The sequence below is a fragment of the Fringilla coelebs genome, assembly GCF_963513975.1.
Source record: "Fringilla coelebs genome assembly, chromosome: 6".
Lineage (NCBI taxonomy): Eukaryota > Metazoa > Chordata > Aves > Passeriformes > Fringillidae > Fringilla > Fringilla coelebs.
This window is the reverse complement of record NC_140034.1, coordinates 62,711,769-62,731,851: the sequence shown is the minus strand read 5'-3', so window position 1 is coordinate 62,731,851 and position 20,083 is coordinate 62,711,769. Positions and strand designations below refer to the sequence as shown.

The 20,083-nt window shown below is 44.9% G+C and overlaps 1 protein-coding gene across 12 annotated transcripts in view; it reads left to right on the top strand.

The window, feature by feature from the left end:
- Positions 1 to 1,313: 1,313 nt before the first annotated feature.
- MICAL2 (microtubule associated monooxygenase, calponin and LIM domain containing 2) overlaps positions 1,314 to 20,083 on the top strand; it is a gene marked incomplete at its 3' end in the record, with an annotated part of 112,475 nt that continues 93,705 nt past the window's right edge. For all 12 annotated transcript variants that reach the window (XR_014616273.1, XR_014616274.1, XR_014616275.1 and 9 more), the window contains exon 1: positions 1,314 to 1,395. The remainder of the gene's footprint in view (positions 1,396 to 20,083) is intronic.

Here is a 20,083-nt window from a genome sequence, read left to right as displayed (position 1 = left end):
CATGCTCCTTTGCTAACTACAGACCACTTTTTTTCCTGGAAGTTTGCCAAAAGGATTTTCTCATTCCTTGTTCTTGCCTTCCCCAAGGCTGCTAAAGATGATAGTCTTTTAGATAACAGGGAAATGGTATGCACTATTATTTCTATATTCTTGCTTTTATCACTTGGAGGAAAAAGTACAGTTAATCTCCTCTAGTTAAATCAGCAGACAAACATATTGCAATTCAAAGTTAATCATTGAGTAAAACTTGGGTTCAGCCAAGCACAGTGCAAAAAACTAGAAAACAAATTTCAACCCAAATGAGAGATTTTCTACAACTACATTCTTGCCTTAAGATCGACAAATTATTTTAGAGAGTTGGCTAAACCACTTGGGTCACTAGAGATTTTGTTACATTCAGCTGTGCCCGGATGATAAGGGCCACATTCACACTTGTTTTCCCTGCTCGTTACCCAAAAGCCGCTTCAAATTTGGCTCAGGTGTGAAAAGGGGCAGAGCGAGGGAGTGCGACCCCATGATGTGAGCTCTGCCCCAGCCTCCTGCAGCACCTCTGAGGGGCAGTGGCTCTGTGGCACCTCACATTTATTTATGACTGGCTGAGGTTCCCTATAAAGTGGGCCTGCTGGGGCTTTTGTCAAGCCTTTAGCTTAGCAGAGATGGGCCTTAGCTCGTTTGCCCTTTCTGCACTTCAGGTAATTCCTGATTGTTTTTCTTTGTTCCTCTTTCACACAACTTCTCATCTGCCGTCAGCGAGACGTTTCTGCTGATGGGAGTCGGGGAGTGACAGTGCCAGCGCTGCCAGCTGATCTTGAACTTTCTCCCCAGCGGCTTTCTGTTTGCCTGCTGACCGAAACCTTCTGGAACATGCCGAATATGTGACAACCTCTACGCTTCCTCAAAACCAGACCTTGAGCAGCCGAGAGGAAGCGCCCCGGGGTCCCCGCGCCGCGCTGTCCCTCACAGCGCTTCCCTCATGGCAGGTGGGGCCGCTTCGTATCGCTCGGGGCCGAATCCACCGGAACGGCTGCGGGGAAATGCCTCCGGGAACTGCCCCGTGGAAACTGCCCCGCGGGATCTGCCCCCACAAACTGCCTCCGGGAAATGCTCCCCGGGAACTGCCCCGTGGGATCTGCCCTCAGAAACTGCCCCCGGGATGTGCCCCCGGGAACAGCCCCGCTCGGGGCGGCGGGGGACGCGCACCTTGCGCGGGGCTCAGCGCGCCCTGCCCGGCTCGCCCGGGGCCGGAGCCGGGGCTGGGGCCGGGCCGGGCCAGGGCTGGGGCGGGCGGGCCGCGGGCCCCGCCCCGAGCCCGGCGAGCCGCGCCGAGCTAGCGCCGGCAGCATGAGGAGCGGCGGCGTCGCTGCAGCCGCTGGGTCTGCGGGGCAGGCGGAGCAGGTGCGGCGGGGCCGGGCGGGGAGGGCAGCGGGGCACGGAGCGGGACCCGCGGGCTGGCGCCGGGCACGGGGGTCCCTCCGCGGGAGGGAGGGAGCGAACGAGGGAGGGAGCGCCCCGAGCCGGGCTCTGCCCCGCGGGCGGCGGCGCATGGGGCCGGCCGAGCCGAGCCGAGCCGTGCTGGGCTGGGCTGTGCCCCACCGGCGGGTCCGGGTGCGGCGCTCTCGGAGCCCTCCCGGCCGGTGGCACCGCGCTGGGTATGACGGCCACGCAGGAAAAGTCAAAAGAATCTTTTCGCTCTGTGAGTAGCCTGCGATTAAGGCAGCCGAGCGCTTTCCGAATGTGTTAAAACGCTGGAGTGGGCTATTAGTTTGGACGCGTCCTAATGAGTGTGTTAATCAGCATAACATCCTTCTCTGCTCACCTTTTGGGCTAATTGAGAATGGCATCTGCCGAGTTTCTCTTTGCGCTTCGAAGTGTTTGTTAATGGTGATTGTCTTGTCGTGTTCACTCCGTTTTTCATGTGTAAGTACTCCGTTTTTCATGTGTAAATTCAGCGTGTGAGTTGAATTTAGATAGCTGGCTCGTGCAGTGGTGATTGTACGTTTATTTGCCCCTACGCCTGTAAAGTTGAGCCAGTATCAAAAAGTTAAGTTCTCTCTCAAGCTTATTGAAACAGATCTGGAGGTCTCTGTCGACTTTAAAAGCTGTTTACAATTGGCAACCTTGTTGGTGCCTTCAGCCAAAATGAGATTTGAGCGTGGAAATGGGACTGTATGTAAAGATGGTCCCTTGCAGGTCAAAACGGAGGCATGCTGGCATGGACAGGAAACTTCATGGCAGCGTGGACTTTTTTTTTTTTTTTTTTCCCTGCCTGTCTTTCTGCCTTTCTTTCTCTGAAGAGACTCTAAACCTTTCAGTAAGGTGGAGCAATGCAGTCCTCTGCTGCCAGTCCCAGCTGGGGTGTAGCTGCCCCCTCTCTGACTCTGCTTTTGGTTTTGAGGAAGTTCTTAATCTCTCTGTGACTCAGTGTTCTAATCTTTAAAATGGCTTAATAAGACTTGTCACGCTTGCCTCCCAGGGACATTAACATCTAATTGATGCTCACGAAGTGCCTTGATCTGGCAGAAAAGAGGGCATCTTGCTTCCCTCATTTTGCCACTTTATTTTGGGTGCTAATTATATTACCTGGGTGGAAAACAGATTGTCTGACAACCGAACTGGAATTCACGTCTGTTATCATTGACACGGGCACTCAGTGTGTGCCCACTTTTGCTTACTTTGAGGTGTCCCATGTTTCTCTAAAAACAGCCGGGTTTATCCTTTCTGGAGTATGCGTCTGAGAAATTGCACTGAAGTAGCAAAAGACTTTTGCTCCTAACTCTACACAGTTTTTTTCTCTGTGTATTACGAGGTCATTAAAGGTTTTAAGAATTAAAACTGTTGATTTAACTCTCAGCATGTCCCTGATCTTAAATCTTACTCCGCCAGAATCTTACCTTAGTCTCCGTTTTTGTCATGTTTTACTTCTTTAGAAATAGACAAAACATACACATTTACAGTTCTCTGCTTGAAAAATACAAGCTTTAGAGTATAAAATGTATCTTTTTAACCGTTTTACTTGCTGCTCAAAGGAGTAATTAGCCGCTTCACTCCCGTGACTTGAATCTTGCCCCACCTCCTCCTTATCGCTGCTGCCTCCCCCTCGGGCAGATAGCAGAGCCTGCGGTGGCACTAGCAGGGCTCTGGGATGATGGGCTCACCATTAACACACACCAGAAGACATCAGTATTCATAAATCAGCTGATGTGAGTGGGCACCCTGCCTTAACAGCACCGGCACCATGGGCTTTTTCACCTGAAGCTTGGGGTTGCAGAATTCTCAGTCCTTTCCCTACATCTCGGTTCCTCTGTAGGGCGGGTCTGTGTGCTGGGAGGCTGCTTTGTCACACGGCATTTGACTCATCCCTTTGGTTCACTTCTCCATTTCACCATTGTTGCTGCAGAATTGTCCTTCCCGGTGCTCAATGGACCTGCAGCGCTGATACCTGACAGCCTTGATCAACCAGCGTCGATACCTTTTAAAGCGCTGTTTGATGTTTGTTAGTGCTGTTCTTTTCATGGTACTAGGGGAAAATACTGCAGCTGCATCTCAGAGTGTGTGTGTGGTGGAGAAATGAAGTTCTGCGGGGAAACTGAAGCATGCTTCATTCCACTTCTTCTTGCCGAGTGGTCCGCCACAAGTGATGTGACTTTGCCTGCCCCGTCTGTAAAATCAGGTGACTTTTTAACAAATTAGAAGAAAGGAAAGCATATAAGAATGGAAAGTCGTCTCTGTTTCACTCTGAACAACTTTTTTGTTTGTTTTTGGTTAATTGCCTCAGTGTTGCTCTGAAGTTGTATGGCATTACCAGATCCCTGACATCAGGGTGGTGCTGTTTGTGGGGAGATCAGATTGCCTTCAGTTTCGCCTAGAATCCAGACGGATGATCTGAAAAGGTTTTGTTTTTATTAAGCTATGCTGAAGCAGGGTTTTCTAGTCTCCTGTCGATATCCCATTGCTTGTGGAGGTGAGAGAGCCTGTGTTTTGGCTGGAGATGCTCTTTAAGTGTAAGAAACCATAAAACAGGAGAGGTGATTGCTCTTCAGTTTCTTCGTGAGTATGGCTGAAGTCTTTCACCTCTTTTAGCACATACCTTGTATCTGCTCCAGCTGTCTTGCTGCTCGGGTATTCTATAACAAGTACCTTGAAAAGGGGAAAAAAAAAAAAAAGGGAAAACGTGGAAATGCTATATGTTTCCCCTTGGGACTCTTCCATGTGGCTGTGACGTTTGTTGTGAATGCTTGGTAACCCGTGTCTGTTTCTTTGCCTCACTCTGATTCCCCTGGTGTCAGCAGAAAAGCTCTCTTTTCCTAGTGGAAGAGGCTTTGCTTCTTAAGGGCATGGTGTGTTTTGATTCCCTTAAAATGAAGACAATTTCAGGTGTCTGAAACTGAGATCTGCCTCCCGATGGTCCTTCTGTTTTCTCAGCTTGCTCACATGTTGGATCCAGACTCCAGGAGCTACAGGAAGGCTGAGGGATTGCTTTCTGTGTCTGTGCTGGCAGCCTGGCTTGCATGCATCTCTAGAATAGATGTGTACCTATATAATAGGAATTTGGTGTGTGTTCTGTGTGAGGAGCCCATGAACTTAACAAGTGCAGCCTCCTCTCTGTGTCTGGCAGCTCAGATGTGCAGGGAGGGCACACTGCTTGTTTCTCATCACTTGAACCAGTTTTAGAGGTGTTTATACAGCAAACTGACTCTTTCAGAAGTGGTATTAGTGGTTCAGGGTGCATGAGACTGATTCTGGAAAACATATATATTCTAAATTAAGGCTATTAAGTGTCTACTGATTCAGTGACTGTGCAGATACGCAGTTAATATTGTATTGTGACACATTCTGAAAATTGCTGTGTTTATTTTTGACCTGGAGAAGATGACTAACTCTTTCATGCATGCATAGTTACGTTTACAAGCAAGTAAAAACTTCCCCAAAATTATCTTTAGACTCCTAGGTCCATGAAAGGAAAAAAATTCAGACTTGTCCCTAAATCTGAGCTGTGTGTGCTATCAAGCCTTCTTTCTGCTCTGGGTATAACCCTGTGTTCAGTGGGGTTTATGTTTTCAGAGGTTTTGTTTATCTCCTCCAAATTCTTGTGGGCAATTTACTGTGTGGGGAGATGAACAAGAGCAACCCCTTTCTGTGTTAGGGAAGGTAGGTGGTACCACAGTACAAATTAGAAAGACACTACTGTGGTAGCTTATATTTAGTTAAATTCTGATTGTTCTTATTTCAGTGTCCCCTAACACTGATGTAATTAGGAGTAAACTTGGGTTTGATTTTTCTTGCTTTTGGCCCCCTAGAGTTGTGATGGCAAAACCTGGCGAGGCAGGTGGCTTATAGAATTGTGTGATGGAATTATGTGGACTAGATTTAAACTTTTGTTCTTGGCTCTGGCCATGCTCTGGAGAAATGATGGCAGCAGTTTCTCCAATTGCTGCATTCAGCCAAGGGGACATTACCAATTCAGTTTTTTAAATGACTGGGCCTGGCATTGTGTGTTGTGGAGTTTTAGCTTCCTCAAAAGCAGTTTCTTTGGATCTGTTAGTCCACCATAAATCCTTCTCAGACCTTTTAAGCTCGCAGCTTATTGCCTGTTTAGACTGCAGTAATGCCCAAAGGGGTGCTGCAGTTCATAATTCTCTATTGCTGCCATCGCCAAGCATCAAAATAGAATTTCCGAAGCCATGCGAAATTTTTGTTGGGAATAAACAGGCATGCTTTGTAATCAGCTTTAAATAGTCCTGTGGTAATTCAGCAGACCTTAGACCATCCTTCTAGTACCAAAAGGGGCTACAGAGAGCTGGAGAGGGACCTTTTACAGGGGCAGGTAGTGATAGGACTTGGGGTAATGGCTCTAAACTGAAAGAGGGCAGGATTAAATTAGCTGTCAGGAAAAAATTCTTTGCTGTGGGGGTGGTGAGACACTGGAACCATGATATTTTTATTATATAGTGTTACTTTTAGAAGACTAAGGACATTAAAATTCCTGATTCTGATATTTTGTCATTTTTGTACCTGAATAGGTGACTCCCATGGCTAACTGGAAGGTTAAAAACTTCAGGATTTTTTTTCCTAGCCTATATTGTGTAAATCATGTGTGATGGAGTCCAGGAAAAAAAAAAAAAAGAACAATTTTGTAAATAGCAAAACAGAAGGTGGAGCAGAAGACAAATTTTCCCCTCTCTTTTGAGAAGACTCGTGTTTGGCAGATAGTGGAATTCTTTTTTGTGTGTAATCGGATAAGAGTGTATTGCAAAGACCATAATCTGTGTTATTGGCTGAGGTGAGCCCCATCTGTTAGTGCTGTCAGGGATGTGCAATACCCTTGCCCTCCAAACTCAGGCACGCAGGGAGCAGCACGGAAGGGTTTACAGGAACAAATGCAGGCTCTGAAGGCACTTGCTAAAAGCAAAGGGAGGAATTCAGAACGGAATGCAATGTTCTCTGCTGACGCCCTTTCTAGCTGAGGAAACCCTCTGGTTAAGGAACTTCACAAGATACTGGGTACTTTTTGGTTTCTGCTCACTCATAGTTTGACCTCCTTTCATACAGGTTCGCCTGTTGTACATGCCTGTGATCAGGCTGGTTTTTATTGATTGTCTTTATGGCACCTTGTGGTGATCGGGGGAATAATTTAAAATAGCAGACTGAACTGATTAGAAGAAAAAATGGGCTTGTGTTGGGCTTGACTTCATAGTGGTAAACGTGCAGTCAGTGCTGTGTCATCACCCCCATGTCATCATTCACCCCAGCTGTGGGTCAGACACAGGATCTGCTTGGGCACTTGAATTGCCATTGCTTTGCTCCTTGCAGAGGCAGTAAAGGAGTGAGCATGCTGACACAAGAGCTTATTTCTCCAGGTCTCATTTCCATCCCAGGTGAACTCAAAGAACTTCTGATGGAATGTGATATCTGGGCTTGGATAATTTATGTGAGCGAGTTCTCGTTCAGGTCTGATCTCCTGGCCTTCTGCTTGGTATTTGATTTTCCCCTTTCACTGAGTGCTACAAATTCCTATGGTTGCCACCTATGCAGCCAGCTGTTTCTATCAGTTCAGAAAGTTGTTTCAGTGATTACGTGAATTATTGGTGCATTCAGAAATGGAGTTTGTGGATGTAATCAAATACCTCTTGCTGTTCTTACTCTCAGAAACTCTGCCCTTGCACCAAGTCAACATTAGGTGTCCCAAAAATGTGTTAGGAAGAGCAAAGCTTGTGTAAAGAGCTAAATACATCACAAGGAACCTGTTGAGAGAAAAGAAACTATTTTTTGTTCTGTTGGGGGGCTGTGTATGAGAGGGAAGAAGGGTTGGGGTGGTTAAGTTTATTTTCTGGAAGTGACCAGCCCACATTTTTCAGTGCACAAAGCAGGTACCAGCCTGTTTGTGACCTGTTTCCTTGTGCAAGTGTCGAGGAGCAGGGATTGCTTTGAGTCTATTGCCTGTGCTGTGTGATGCTGCCCTGTCCTGGAGGCACACCTGCGACAGAGGCACACAATCACCTGTGTGGCACAGGGAATTGGGGACAATGTGCAAATATCTGGCAGTGGGGATCTGAGCTGCAGCACAGGGGTGATGGGTAATACAGCACTATAGGAATGGGCTCTGTTGATGGAGTCACAAAACTATCTTTTGTCTTTTCAAAAAAGAAAAGAGCTCAGAAGTTTTTTTCTTTAATTAGGTGAAAAGACACTTCATAGGATTTGGGGGACTTCACTTTAGACTTAAGGGTAGCTTAATTGGACAGAAGCTAAAAAGTCTTACTTGAGCAATTTACTAGAAAAAGAAGAGAACAAATAAGCTAATTGCTTTTGTGAGGTGTTTTACTAAGAGCAAGAACTTTTTGCACGTGGCTTTTATGAAAACTTTTTTTGTTTCCAACACTACCACAGAAGCCTTCCTGCTGATTTTCTGCCTTCTAAGGCATCTGAGCTGTCTTGGGTGTGAAATAGATCTCCAAGAGCTGATGAGACCTGGCTTGAGGAGACCCCCATTCCACAGCACTCCCCAGCCCCTACTGCAGAGCTCTGCATGCTGCAGGGTGGGGGCACATAACCACGGAGTGCCACAGCTCAGCCACATCTTATTTGTAGCTGGGATGCTTAGATAAGCAGGCAGGAAAGTAGGTTAATGTGCACCAGGCCAGCTTTGTGCACGCCGTGGGGAAAAGGCTGCCTTTGGTATCCCCTGTGGAGTAATTCTGATGGTACTTCACATCTCAGTGTCAGGTTAAAGACAGAGCAGGACAGAGGGGAACAGCATTGCTCCTCCAGGAGCATCGGTTCTCCTCTGGAGAGGGCTCAGAGGGATGCTGACCTCGGGCAGGGCAGGTTTGTGCTTCAGGGCAGAGCTGGGGAGTCCTGGGGCTGGCAGCCCTGGGAGGGAGATGTGCCTTTGGGAGATGTGGAGCAGCAGGAGCAGTGTCAGGTGCTGCGAGCTTGGCAGAGCTGGGTGCTGCACCCAAATCACTCTGAGAGAAGGGTTTCCTTCCCATCTGGGAATGAAAAATCACAGTGGAGCATTCACCTCTGTGTATTTATGTGGGAAAGGAGGGCCACGAGGATTTTATCTCACACTTACCAGGGCAAAAAATGCAGAGGGCAATGTTATTTTCTCTCTCTCTGTTTTTTTTTTGGCTGAGGAGGGAGTTGTGATTGTTTGCTGAACACGTTCACGCAGAGGGCTCCAGGATTGCAGGGTGCATGCACTTGGAGGGTTCCAGCAGAATTTCTGATGCTATTTCATGACAACTGCAGAAGCTTGACATCTATTTATGCATTTAGATATAGACCACCACACCTGTCTATAGCACTTGTTCAGCTACTACCTAACTTAATGATTGATGGTATTAGTAACTTGTGTGTAGAAGCATCTTGAAACTCAGTTATGGAACCAAAGCATGTCTCCCAGTTATTTTGTTTATCAGGCATTAATAGAGACCAAAAAGAACTATATGGCTGTTTCAGAGCAAGGTGAGATATTTTTGTGTGTTTTTCACAATACTCTTCCTGACACTCAGTAAAGCACATGAATAACTTAATGCTGTGTTTGACAGAGTTTCTTGGCTCAGCTTTTTCTGAGGCAGCACGTGTATGCATCCTTCGGGATGGTCAGGTGGTTCTGCAAAGCAGCATCAATATGAAACTTCTGCCTTTTGTTGTAAAGTTTTGTGGATTCTGACCCAGAATGTGATAGGATACGTGTTTGTGATGCAGTTTGGCTCATTTGAAAGCTCAAGCCAACAGAAATACAGCCACTGGCTTCTGAAAACCAGCTGTGTAATTATCTGAGTGTCTCTCTTAGTTCATTACATTTCAAGATAAATCCAGGAATGACATACATAGTATAGAACATGTACATTTGCACACAAGATTTAATTTAGAGCTAAATATTAATGCAGATATATCAGAGGTTTTTTTTTTTTTTTTTTGCTTTAATAGTTCTAGTGAACAAAGAATGTGAACCACTAGTTTTCAGTTTTATTTGCCCTTCTGAAGTAGCAAAGGATGGCAGGGTTTTGCTTGCCTCCCTCCCTAATCAGTTGTAATCCAGCTAGTAGGCCAACCCACATGCAAAATTGATTGAAAGTGTGGGCGAGAGAGAGTTACTGGGACTTCTACAAACTTAGTTCATGACTTTGCCCAACTTCCCTGCTAGGTTTCATGAGGCATTGTAAGGTTGTGATCAGAGCCTCTGGTGAGTTCATGAAAGCCATCACTCTGTTTAGTTTTAATGACTGTTTCCTCTATCTAAAAAAAAATGCACCTTTGTTATACTAAGAAGCACCTCGTGTTTTGAATCCAAACTTCCTACATTTCCTTTGTGTTTTGTCTGTTGTAAAATATTTAGCTGGGATATTTTGCCAGTCACAGGGCTGAAATAAGTGTTTCTTTTAATTTTGGAGGAGGAGGTGAAGTCAAACAGTGTTTTCTTCCTTTGGGCTGATGATTCTATTATGATTATAATGATGATTCTGTTTTCTTGGGGAAGAATATGCAGAGCAGTGAGTGCTTGTCTCTTTTCTGCCAGGTCTGGGGAATTTAAAATGAAAACTAATGGATTATTTTCGACCTCATGACTAGAAACTAGTATTGGCAACATAAATACTACCTCTCACAATTAGAATGAAGCAAAAAAAGGTAGCATTTACATTAATTATTTAAATACCAAACAGATCTGTATTCACATGGACAGTCTCTGTTAGTTTCTCAAGCTTCATTTGCAATGCTCTGGCTTTCCCATATTCACTGATCCGTGGGAGGGGGAGGCAAGGAGAAATTACCTTTCTTTCAGCTGGGTATTGGCCTGGCCAATATGTGCTTAGTCAGGTGCTGTGCTGATGGCAAGTTTCGCTTGGCACACCCTGGCAGGGGCAGTCCCTCCCCTGCTGTCAGCAGAGCCAGCCTCTCCGTGCTGCAATTGTAGATGACTGGGTTTGTTTTACAGCAGTGACACTGTAATGATAACCTTGGCCATGCTCAGGAGAGGTGGAGACAGCTGAGCTTCTTGCTTGTGTAGCATGTTTGAAAATTTCACTAAAGATGCTGTGACTTGAAGGTTTTGGTCAGTGTCACTGACAAGGCTGCTGTGAACTTCTGTCAGAAAGTGTCAGAGTGGCAGTGAGACTTAGGCCAAAGGTTCTGTCTTCCACCAAAATTCTACTTTAATTGCTCATTCAGTTTCTCTGCCTTTACCTGTATTCTAGATTATGTTCTTATCACTGTTGACTAAACTTCCAGCAGTAAAATTGTCAACTTTGAGCTGTGAGCTGCCCCGGTCAGTGCAGCCTTGCAGGGTTCAGAAAAATAGGGTGTAGGCAAGAAAGTGGAGAAAACCACCTGGTAATTGTGTAGGTAGCTGTTGCTAAAATCTGGGGCTTCTGTTTGGGAGTGCAAGGACGTTGTACTTACTGTATTTAACCCCAGAAGTGTCTGTGCCTGTGCAGTGGCACAGTCTGTCAGAGCTGGGTGCACTCTTCCCCCTCATTACTGCTCCTCACAGCATTTGTTATGAGCACATGTGTAAAAATGTCAACTGAGTCATTATTGGGGTGGATGTTCTTCCAGCAGGTGTTTTAAAGGCAAAATTTTAAGTCTCTGAACAAAAAGAGACTAAATTACCAGTCAAGAATTGATAAGAAGGAAATAGGAGAGCCCTTTCTCTTCGATCTAGAGCAGTTCTCTTTCCTGACACCCCTCTGTCCTGGTGCAGGTACATGAAGGCAATTTGGCAGCCAAACTGCTGCACCAGTCAGGGCTGGTGTGCAGGGACTGCCTTTGAGATGGAGCCTTTCATGTTGCTTCTGCATAAAAAGGCAGGTGGGTTTGATTTTTCACGATACACCACAGTCATGTTGTTTAATCTGCTACAAAATTCAGACATTTGCCTTTCTGAGCAGCTGTAGCAGATACATGCAGTGCCTCTTCCAGACTCAGCTTTTATTTTGCCCAAACCTATTTTAGGTTTAAACTCCACAGAGGTGAGCAGAGGTGCCCAGGGTGTTTCCTCTCCCGCTCCAGCACTTGCAGACCGGGAGTGGTGAAGCCACATCAGCAGTGGCTGTGCTGGACGTCCTTGTTGTGATCCTTGCCCCTGCCTGCCGGCCTCTGCCTTAAGCAGATTTACTCAGCTGACCTTTTAACCCGCTGGAGATGATCAGAGCTCTGCCTAAGAGCTGCCAGACCAGACGGGGTGACTCCGGAGTGGCCCTGCCAGGAAAGGTAAAGGAGCCAGCGCCTAAGTGCCCCAGCAGCAAGAATTTGGGTTGGAAGGGGCCTGTGCAAAGCTGTCAGCTCCTGTTTTTGGAAAGGAAGGGTGCTCTCTGCCTGGTGCTGCACTGACCTGAAAATACCGAGGTGAACGGTTCATGTCTTGCCAAACCCTGCCTGCCAAGATGCTTTGGGGAAATGGGCCCTGCAAAAGTTGATTCAAAATTAGTTGATATGCTGGATATTAGGAATCCAGTGAAGTGCTGCCTTCTGCACTTTTTTCTAGCAATCTCCCTTAGACTCTGTTTATATATTCATGGGCAACATAAAGCAGCACTCAACATTTGTAACTTCCCGATGTCCCTGATGGAGCAGCACAACCTCAGGGGGTCAGAAGCCCCTTTTTATCCTGTTTTTTGTCCCTTTGGATTGGTTTCTCTTTGGATCCTTCATTGCACGAAGGTTGAAGGCGCTTGATTGGCCCATGACAGTTCTGTCCAGGCTGGCTCGTTTCACTGGGGGGTGGTGCACTTTACTGAGGTGTGTGATGGTACCTTCAGTACCCTATTTCTGGTACCTACCCTTTTAACCCTTTTACAATATAATAACCAAACTAACTCTACATGCTTAACGATCTAGCAACTATTTTACAGCAGTTTCTAACCTATTTTTAACAAACTTGTACCTCTTTGCAATGTTTTAAGTTTTCTTTAATGCAAACCTATGGCATCTTTTGTCCAGTGAAGAAAACAGGATTCTGGCACTATTAGCTTGTCCTGTCAACCACAGAAAGCTAGGAATGCACTATTCTGGATGTTGGCTTATGCATTGGGGCATCTGGTAAGCAAACCCTTGGTTACCAAGAATTTTGATGTTTTTCTGTGTGTTACCTTGTGCTGCTCCCCCAGGCAGGGCACTGCTTGTGCTCTCTGGCAGGACTGGTGGTCAGCAAAGGGCAGAGGTGGAAGAGCCCCTGCTGTGTTTGGTGGAGGGAGGCAGAATTCTGATCATGAACCATCAAATGAAATGCAGCAAGTTTCCCCTGTGGAAGGCTCCACGCCATTAGTGGCAGCAGGAGCACTGGAATATGTGCTCCCAAGCCAAATCCCTGTAATATTGCCTGGGTCTGTGTGTGTGTGGTTTTGTACAGGCAGTTTGAGGTAGCAGGTTCCCCCAGGCCCAGCCTGGTCTGTCTGATGGGGGCAGTTTGGAAGGAATTGCCTGAAGCTGGTAGCATCAGTGGAGAAGTTGTGCTCAGTCTGGCTTTGGTCGGAGCAGGAGGGCTGAGAGCCCTGCCCAGCTGCACCAGGAGCAGCACCAAGGGGACCAGGGTGTTCCCAGCCTGTGCTGTGCACAGGAGGTACTGGAGGATTTGAACTTAATGTGCTTCACGGTGCTGTGCGCTGGCAGGAATGAGGGCAGGGGTAAAGCCTCTCATGTTGGACCTTAAGGAAATGGACTGACTCACCGACTGTTGCAGTCACTTCCAGACTTCCTTTCAAAAGGTTTTCTGATTTAGAAATGCATTATGGAAATACCTGGCATATGAGCTGCTTTTTTTTTTTTTTTACTCTGGTTACTGGTGTGAGCATTTTCTTTGAAGTAGTATCTGGCTGTGGTATAACTTGCACACAAAATAAAGCACTGTTTCTTCAAATTTTTGTTTCCAGAGCTGATATTAATATCCTTTAATCTTCACCTGAAATTTAGTTTTTCTGTTGACTCAATTTTTTTTTCCCCCTAGATGTGGGTGAGCTCCTAGCATGTAAATTGTATCCTTTTGGACCTGGTGTGCCAACTATCCCTAACTTTTTAATGCAGTGAATCACTGGCTTGTCGTCTTTGGTAATCTAAGTAGCAATTCCAAGCAATTGTGGGGGGGAGGATAAAATATATTTTAAAAATCCCTGTCTGGATAGAAAAGCTGAGTTTCTGTGCTGTTTTCATGGGTTTCTGACCTCAGAGCCCATGTAGTGAGCTCCAAGAATGTCCTTCTTCTGAAAGATACTGCAACAAAACCTGTTCTGTGCGTATGTTTTTTGGGCACTGGTTGTGTTGGTATTTAATCACACTGGTAATGCAGTATTAGGGCATTAGCCAACTCCTCATTCCTAGTAAACTAAACCTTGATAACTGGAGCATAGATAAAGATCTGGTTACACATTTCAGTGAAATAAAAGCAATGCTGTTTACCTGCATGCAGAAGAGAGGGAGAAATCTGTACTAATATAGAAATAGAATGAAGTCCAGGCCAACATAAGGTCTTGGGCTCAGTAACAAAATATTTAAACAAAATCGTAATTGTGAAGTGGAGAGCTAAACAGTATTTATGTGTGAATAGTTTAGATTCCCACATTTTCCTCTCCATGCTTTTTCTGACTGTCAGTTCTCTGTTCTCCTTCTTGGTCTCTATAAATTGAGGAATACTAAAGCTCTTTGAACTATATATTAAGGAACTGTAAAAATGAAACACATCTTTGGTGTCTTCAGTTGGTCTGCTTTGTGTAGGTACATTGGATGAATGGATTCTGGGTTTCCTGATCCGCAGTTGGGATAAAAAAACTTATAAAAAGGATAAAAACTTCCAATGTTCTGACCATCCCCATTCCCAAGTCCCTTGGCAGAGCAGGCACAGTGAGGGAGGAACATGATGCCCAGGGGATCAGTTAAAGCAAAACCAACTTGACCCAAGATGTTCTCTGCAAACCACTTGCCTTCTTCCTAAATTGTTGTTTTCTCTAACAAAGCCGGTTCTAATCATCACCTTGGGTACTGGGCACTCTGTGAACCCAGAACCAGTTAATCCCTTCCCTTTCTGAAAATGACAGGCTCTTTGAGAGCTGGGGCACCAAAGCAGCTTTAGCTCTGTCTTCCTGTGGCTGTAGGAAGAAATGTGATGCCTCTTATCTCCTCTGCCCTGAAAACACCGCGCTCAAGTGAGCACCATGCAGTCACACGTGGCAGCATTTCAGGATCCCAAATCAGCTGTGGCTGCTCCACATAACCTCATGGCAATAAATGGGAATGAAGTGGCAGTGCTGCCTCAGAACTTCCCGGGTCTGTGTAGCATACCTGTGATGTTTCTGCACTTACACAGGCTCAGCTCTTTAAATGCCCTGTGCACGTTGCCTTTGAAGTATGTGTGTTGTGCTGGCCACAGATGCATGCTTTCACTGAGAGATTTTGGCTCCTCTGTACAGTAAAAGGAATGTTAGGACCAGATGACAGTGAGAAAAGGAACCTTGTAGAGAAATATCCACGTTGTCCTTTGCCTTGGCACTTTAAAAGTCCTTGCATTCCTACAGTGTCTGCCCACTGACATGCAGTGAAATACAGGTACATGATAAAGTAAGTTTTCCAAATGAATGGATGACTAATGAAGAGCATGATGATAACATCTACATATTACAGCACAGGTCATTCAGTGTGGGAGATGACTGGAAGCAAATGGCCATTGTTGCATAAAAGCTTCAACAGAGAAGGTGCAACCACCTCTGACCTTCAACACTGATAGGACTTACAGAGAGAGAAACTTTAGGCAGTGTGATGAACAATTACGATTAAGAAGGGTTTTTTTTGGTATTTCACAGTTTCCAGTAAACTTTGCTGTGCTGGAGAAGATGAATCATAATGTAATCCTTACTGTATCTCAGCTTGTCTTGTAAAAACAGTGATGCATTTGCCATCTCTCCTGTTGTTCTGCCCTCAGAGTTGTTTTTTTTTTTAATTTCTTGATGGGACTACTTCCTAGCATATTACTCCCATGGGTCTTTATTTCAGGATGTATTCTATAGCTTGACCGTGTGGATTTTTCTGTGGCAGAAATGGATTATGTTTTTGTAACTCTCTTGGCATCTTCATTTGGGTTTTTTTTATACTTTGTTTTTCTTCATTTTTTGGGAAGTCTGGGCAGAGGGAGGGTAGAAATTGTCCTGCACATTTTCTTCCAAAAATACTGTTTCTACTTTCAGAAACTTATGTCTTTTCCAATCTCTTCTGGTAACTGTGGGTCCGTTTTACAAGGACAAAAAACATAAAACAGATACAAAACTAACACAGTAGCTTTCTTTCTGTTTTTGTCTTTTTATGTAAATACTCCTTGGAGCAGAGTTTGGTGTTTAACCTAATCTGGTTTCCCATCACCCTCTGGCTGACTTGCCTGGGTGCAGCTTCTCAGTTCTCCACTGCCATTCAATGGCTGGTTTTTGGTGTTTGTTTTTTGGAGTTGCCATTGCTGCACCCAAGGAACCTCATTTACAAGTCAGACTGCTTTTGGGCATCTTTGATTCTTTAACTTTGTGGTTTCCATGGATTTCAGTGTGACTGATAACATTAATGCCCCGGTAAAACGCAGGAAGAACTGTGTGCTACCTTGTGTTGGAAAAAAAAAAAAAATACAGCAATGGAATGCATTGATTCTTAAAAATGTGTGTGTAGGCATATGAAATACTGCCCAGAATGTTTCATTTCTTTGACCATTGGCAAAGCAATCCTGTCTGTGTTTTCAACGGATTAATCCTGGCTACTGATCTGGAAGTCTGATGTCTACAGATGAGGGTAGCTCTGCCAAATGAATTCTTGTGGACTGGAGCCCTGAGGGTCTTGCAGCCCCAGTGCCAGCTGTTTGTTCCTCCTGGGTACTTGCCACAGCCCCAGTAACCAGAGGGACACATACTGGAGAGCAGAGATCTACAGATCCATGCTTGGAAAGATGATCTGAAACACACTCCTGAGAGTTTTTGCCACAAATCTATGAAAACTAATGCTCATGCTGTTCTTTTTCTTCCCCAAGACATAACCTGGAGTGTTTGCTTCAGAACAGCCATAATTTCCTATTTTTGCTTCAAAAAACCCTGAACAAATATAAATTTCCTTTCTCACAGAAATCCTGAGGAGAAACAAAAGACAGCCTTGCTTTGGCATCCAGTGTTCTCTGAGGGCACTTTCTGGTGTCTCCAGCAGATATTTTTGGGCAGCTCTCAGGGAAGCAGCATTGCTGCTCTTTTTTGCTTTCTGGCTTGGGGGAAAACAGTGGGGGGACAGACAGGCTGCATATGGGCATTGGGTGGCTTCAAGGGTTCCAGACTGGTGGCACTCTTTGTCCCTTGCTCCCTGCTGGGGACCCCCAGAAGTGAGGTGGCCCCTCCTGGCACTGCCAGAGGTGCCAACAGTCTCACATTGCTGTGTCAGCTCGTGGCCAGTCTTGCTGCCCAGCCTTCTGCGTTATTCCTGTTCTCAAAGTGCCATAAACCAGCATCATTTCTGTGGTTGCATACTAGGAGAGTCTGCTTTTTACTGCTTCATATGTTTGTTTTCTTTTATGCTGTATTTACCTCCATAATTATGTCCCCATGCATACAAAGGGAACGCTGTAGTAGAGGAACTGCTGCTGAATGTGGCTCAGTTTTGTTGGTATAACTTTATATATAGCAGGGATTTTGCTGACAGGGCTCTGTCAGCTACAGGGTATGCTTTTATTTGTCTTCCTCATGGTCACAGTTGTGCCACCAAAGTTTTGCCTGTGACCTGAGGGTGAGGAGCAGAGAGGAAGACACAGGGCTGTGAGAGAAGTGGGATGTTGAAGTTCCCACTGGCAGCTGGGCAGGAGTGGTGCCAGAGTTCCCTCTCCATCATCCTCTCGTGTCATCCATCCCTGCTCAGTGTGTCTGGCCCTGCCATCTCCTTGCTGCTGTGATTTTGGGAATGGAAAATAGGGTATTACTTGCTCTCCAAGTTAGTCTGGCTCAGTGTTCCAAACATCCTGTTGAAAGTAGAAGATCTTGTGCTGATCAAAGGACAGCCAGCACTGCCTATTCTGTGATTACTATCTATGCTGTTCCAGCTTGTGAGCTTGAAATTATAAGTGTCACTATAGAAAAAGAAAGGCAGGAGTTTCAAAGAGCTTGAAGATTGTCCTTTAAATTGTTTTCATCCATAACATCTTTCTAGCTTAAATAACAGGTGCTTTTTCTTAAGAGTATGCTTTCTTAAGAGGTAGGCCTATGTTACCCTTCTGGTATACTGTCTTCCTTTGTTCTTGTGATCCTAACCTAGGAAAACATCAGCATAAACTTTCTACTGTTGTTTATATTGTGTTTCTCATCTACTACAACAGAGCTGAAAAATGTTCTTCCTCATAACCAGTCTAAACAAGAGTCAGGTTTTAATATCTTGTTTATGCATAGCATTAACCCCAAATGACTGTGATATAATCATCTGCAGTTACCTTTGAAGATGTAGACTATATGGAAACTTGGGACATTGCAGCAGAGCTTTTAGCAGGCCTGTAAAAAAAAAATCAAGTACTTACTGCACAGAATAAGAATTTAGCTAGAAACATTTTTCCTTAAAACTATTGGACTTGAAGGTTTAGAGTTATAATTTCCACTGGTGTAGCTACAACAACATTGCTTTAAAATAAAAAATAAAGAGAAAATTTACTTTATTTTAGAACTCATCCTTCAGAAATGATGGTATTATTGATAAGTAGATGAGTAGTTTGAGTATAAGCTGCATACAAAATGATGTATTGTTGTTCATTTGAAAAGCCAGTGCCTTTGCTTTGCAAAATGAGCATCTGAGGGTTTTAGTGATGCTCAGAGGACAGGACTTCTTGTGCAGGCAGCAGAACGGTGTGAGCCCTGTGGCTGCCAGCTCTCTCTTGGGATTTATCTGAAAGCTGGCAAGCGCTGTGTCCTTGGGCCCAGAAGAGGTCTGAGTTGACCCTGTTGAACTTCTTATCCTTATGGCATTGCTTCTAGTGAGTTATATACAATGCTGCAGTGAAATATCAGTGACTCCTCAGAAAGAAATGCATACTTTTCCATCAGCTGCATGTACTTAAAGCACCTTCATCCCTGGGGTTGCACATGTGCACATGGGGCAGCTTCCCCTGTGAGTAGGGACACATGCAAGCTGCTGCCTGCCTTTTGGGGCTGATCTCACTTTACTTGTCTGTGTCTTAGTGCCTTCCCACAGCAAAGCTCACATCTGTAATATCAAGAAACAAACCTGACTATTTTTAAAGCTTCCAGCTTTAAAACATGTGGAATGTGACTCAGTCTGTGTGGCAGATAAAACCCTACAGACAGGTCATTTTATTTTACTCTTCCTGTGAACGAATCTAAAACAGCCAGTGCCAAGCCCGAGTGCTCTTGTGCACATGTTTCCAGCTGTATTTTGTCGTGGGTGCTTCCAGCTGCAGCAGGTTAAACGGGCACAGCAGCACTTGCTGGAAGGGCTGTGTTTGAAATGTCTCATATAACCACTGCAAAACAAGCTGATAGCGTGCGTGGTAACCTTGTAAGTTCACAGGCACACAGTGTCTCGGCAGGGGCTGTTTGGAATTCCATACTTGGCCCAAAAAGTTATTTTGCAGGAGTTCCGTGGAAGTCGGCTTTTTATAAAAATGTAGAAGAGCGATCTGGCTGTTTACAGAGACAGTTTGTGAGGCTTTGTTCAGAGGCAGCTTCCCTTCGCTGATGTTTCTGGTAGGACTGTGCATCTTGAGGAATGGCTTGTCTGTCTGTCACCAGCACAAAACTATTTCAGGCCAACGTGGTTTTAACTAGTTTTATAAGCAAAGCAAATGAGAGCTTCTCTTGTTACCAGAATTGCACAGAGTTCTTTTTTCCTTTTATGTCATTTTTAGAGCAACATGCAAAGAAACCAATCCACCAAAAAGCTGTGTTTCCTCCAGATAGCAATGTTTACATTTAAAATGGTCTCCACAAAAACAAAGTGCATCACAGTAGAAACTAAACTGAAAAATTTAGAGAGTCCTGTAACGCAGCCAGTTTCGCTTGCAAACTTCACATTTTGTGATGGTATTGATCTCTTAGACAGTTCAGTCAGGGAAAGAGGCAGCAGAAATATTGTACTTTTAACTGATGATGAGGAAGGGCTGGAGTAGATGACTGCTATGATTGCTGCAGTCTTTTGTTCCTGTTGTTTTTTCGAACCTTAAGCCAACAATAAATGTATTGTGTCCTGTGTGCCAAGCTGGAGTCTCAATAAAGGAACTTATTCTTGGTAAACATGACAGAATTAGGGTTGTATTGAAAGTGGAATCAGGATTAGCGGTATTGAATGCTAGGAATTGAATCCTTTTCTGATCTCCCCAAGGAACATTTTCTCAAGCGTTAGAAGCAGCACATTAAGGGACTAAGGAAGAACTTAAGTGCTTCAGTTCTGAATTAAATTAGGGTTGTTCTCATTCCAGTGGGACACATAAGCCAAAAGAGGGTTTTAATTTTTGTGGGTAGTACCTCGAGACCTTGCTGACAAGCAGTTTGTATGGTGCTGCTGTCAAAAAGTTATGTTATTTTCCTGTAATGACTCATTTATGTCACCTTTACTGCTTGCTCAGCTTGCTGCTGAG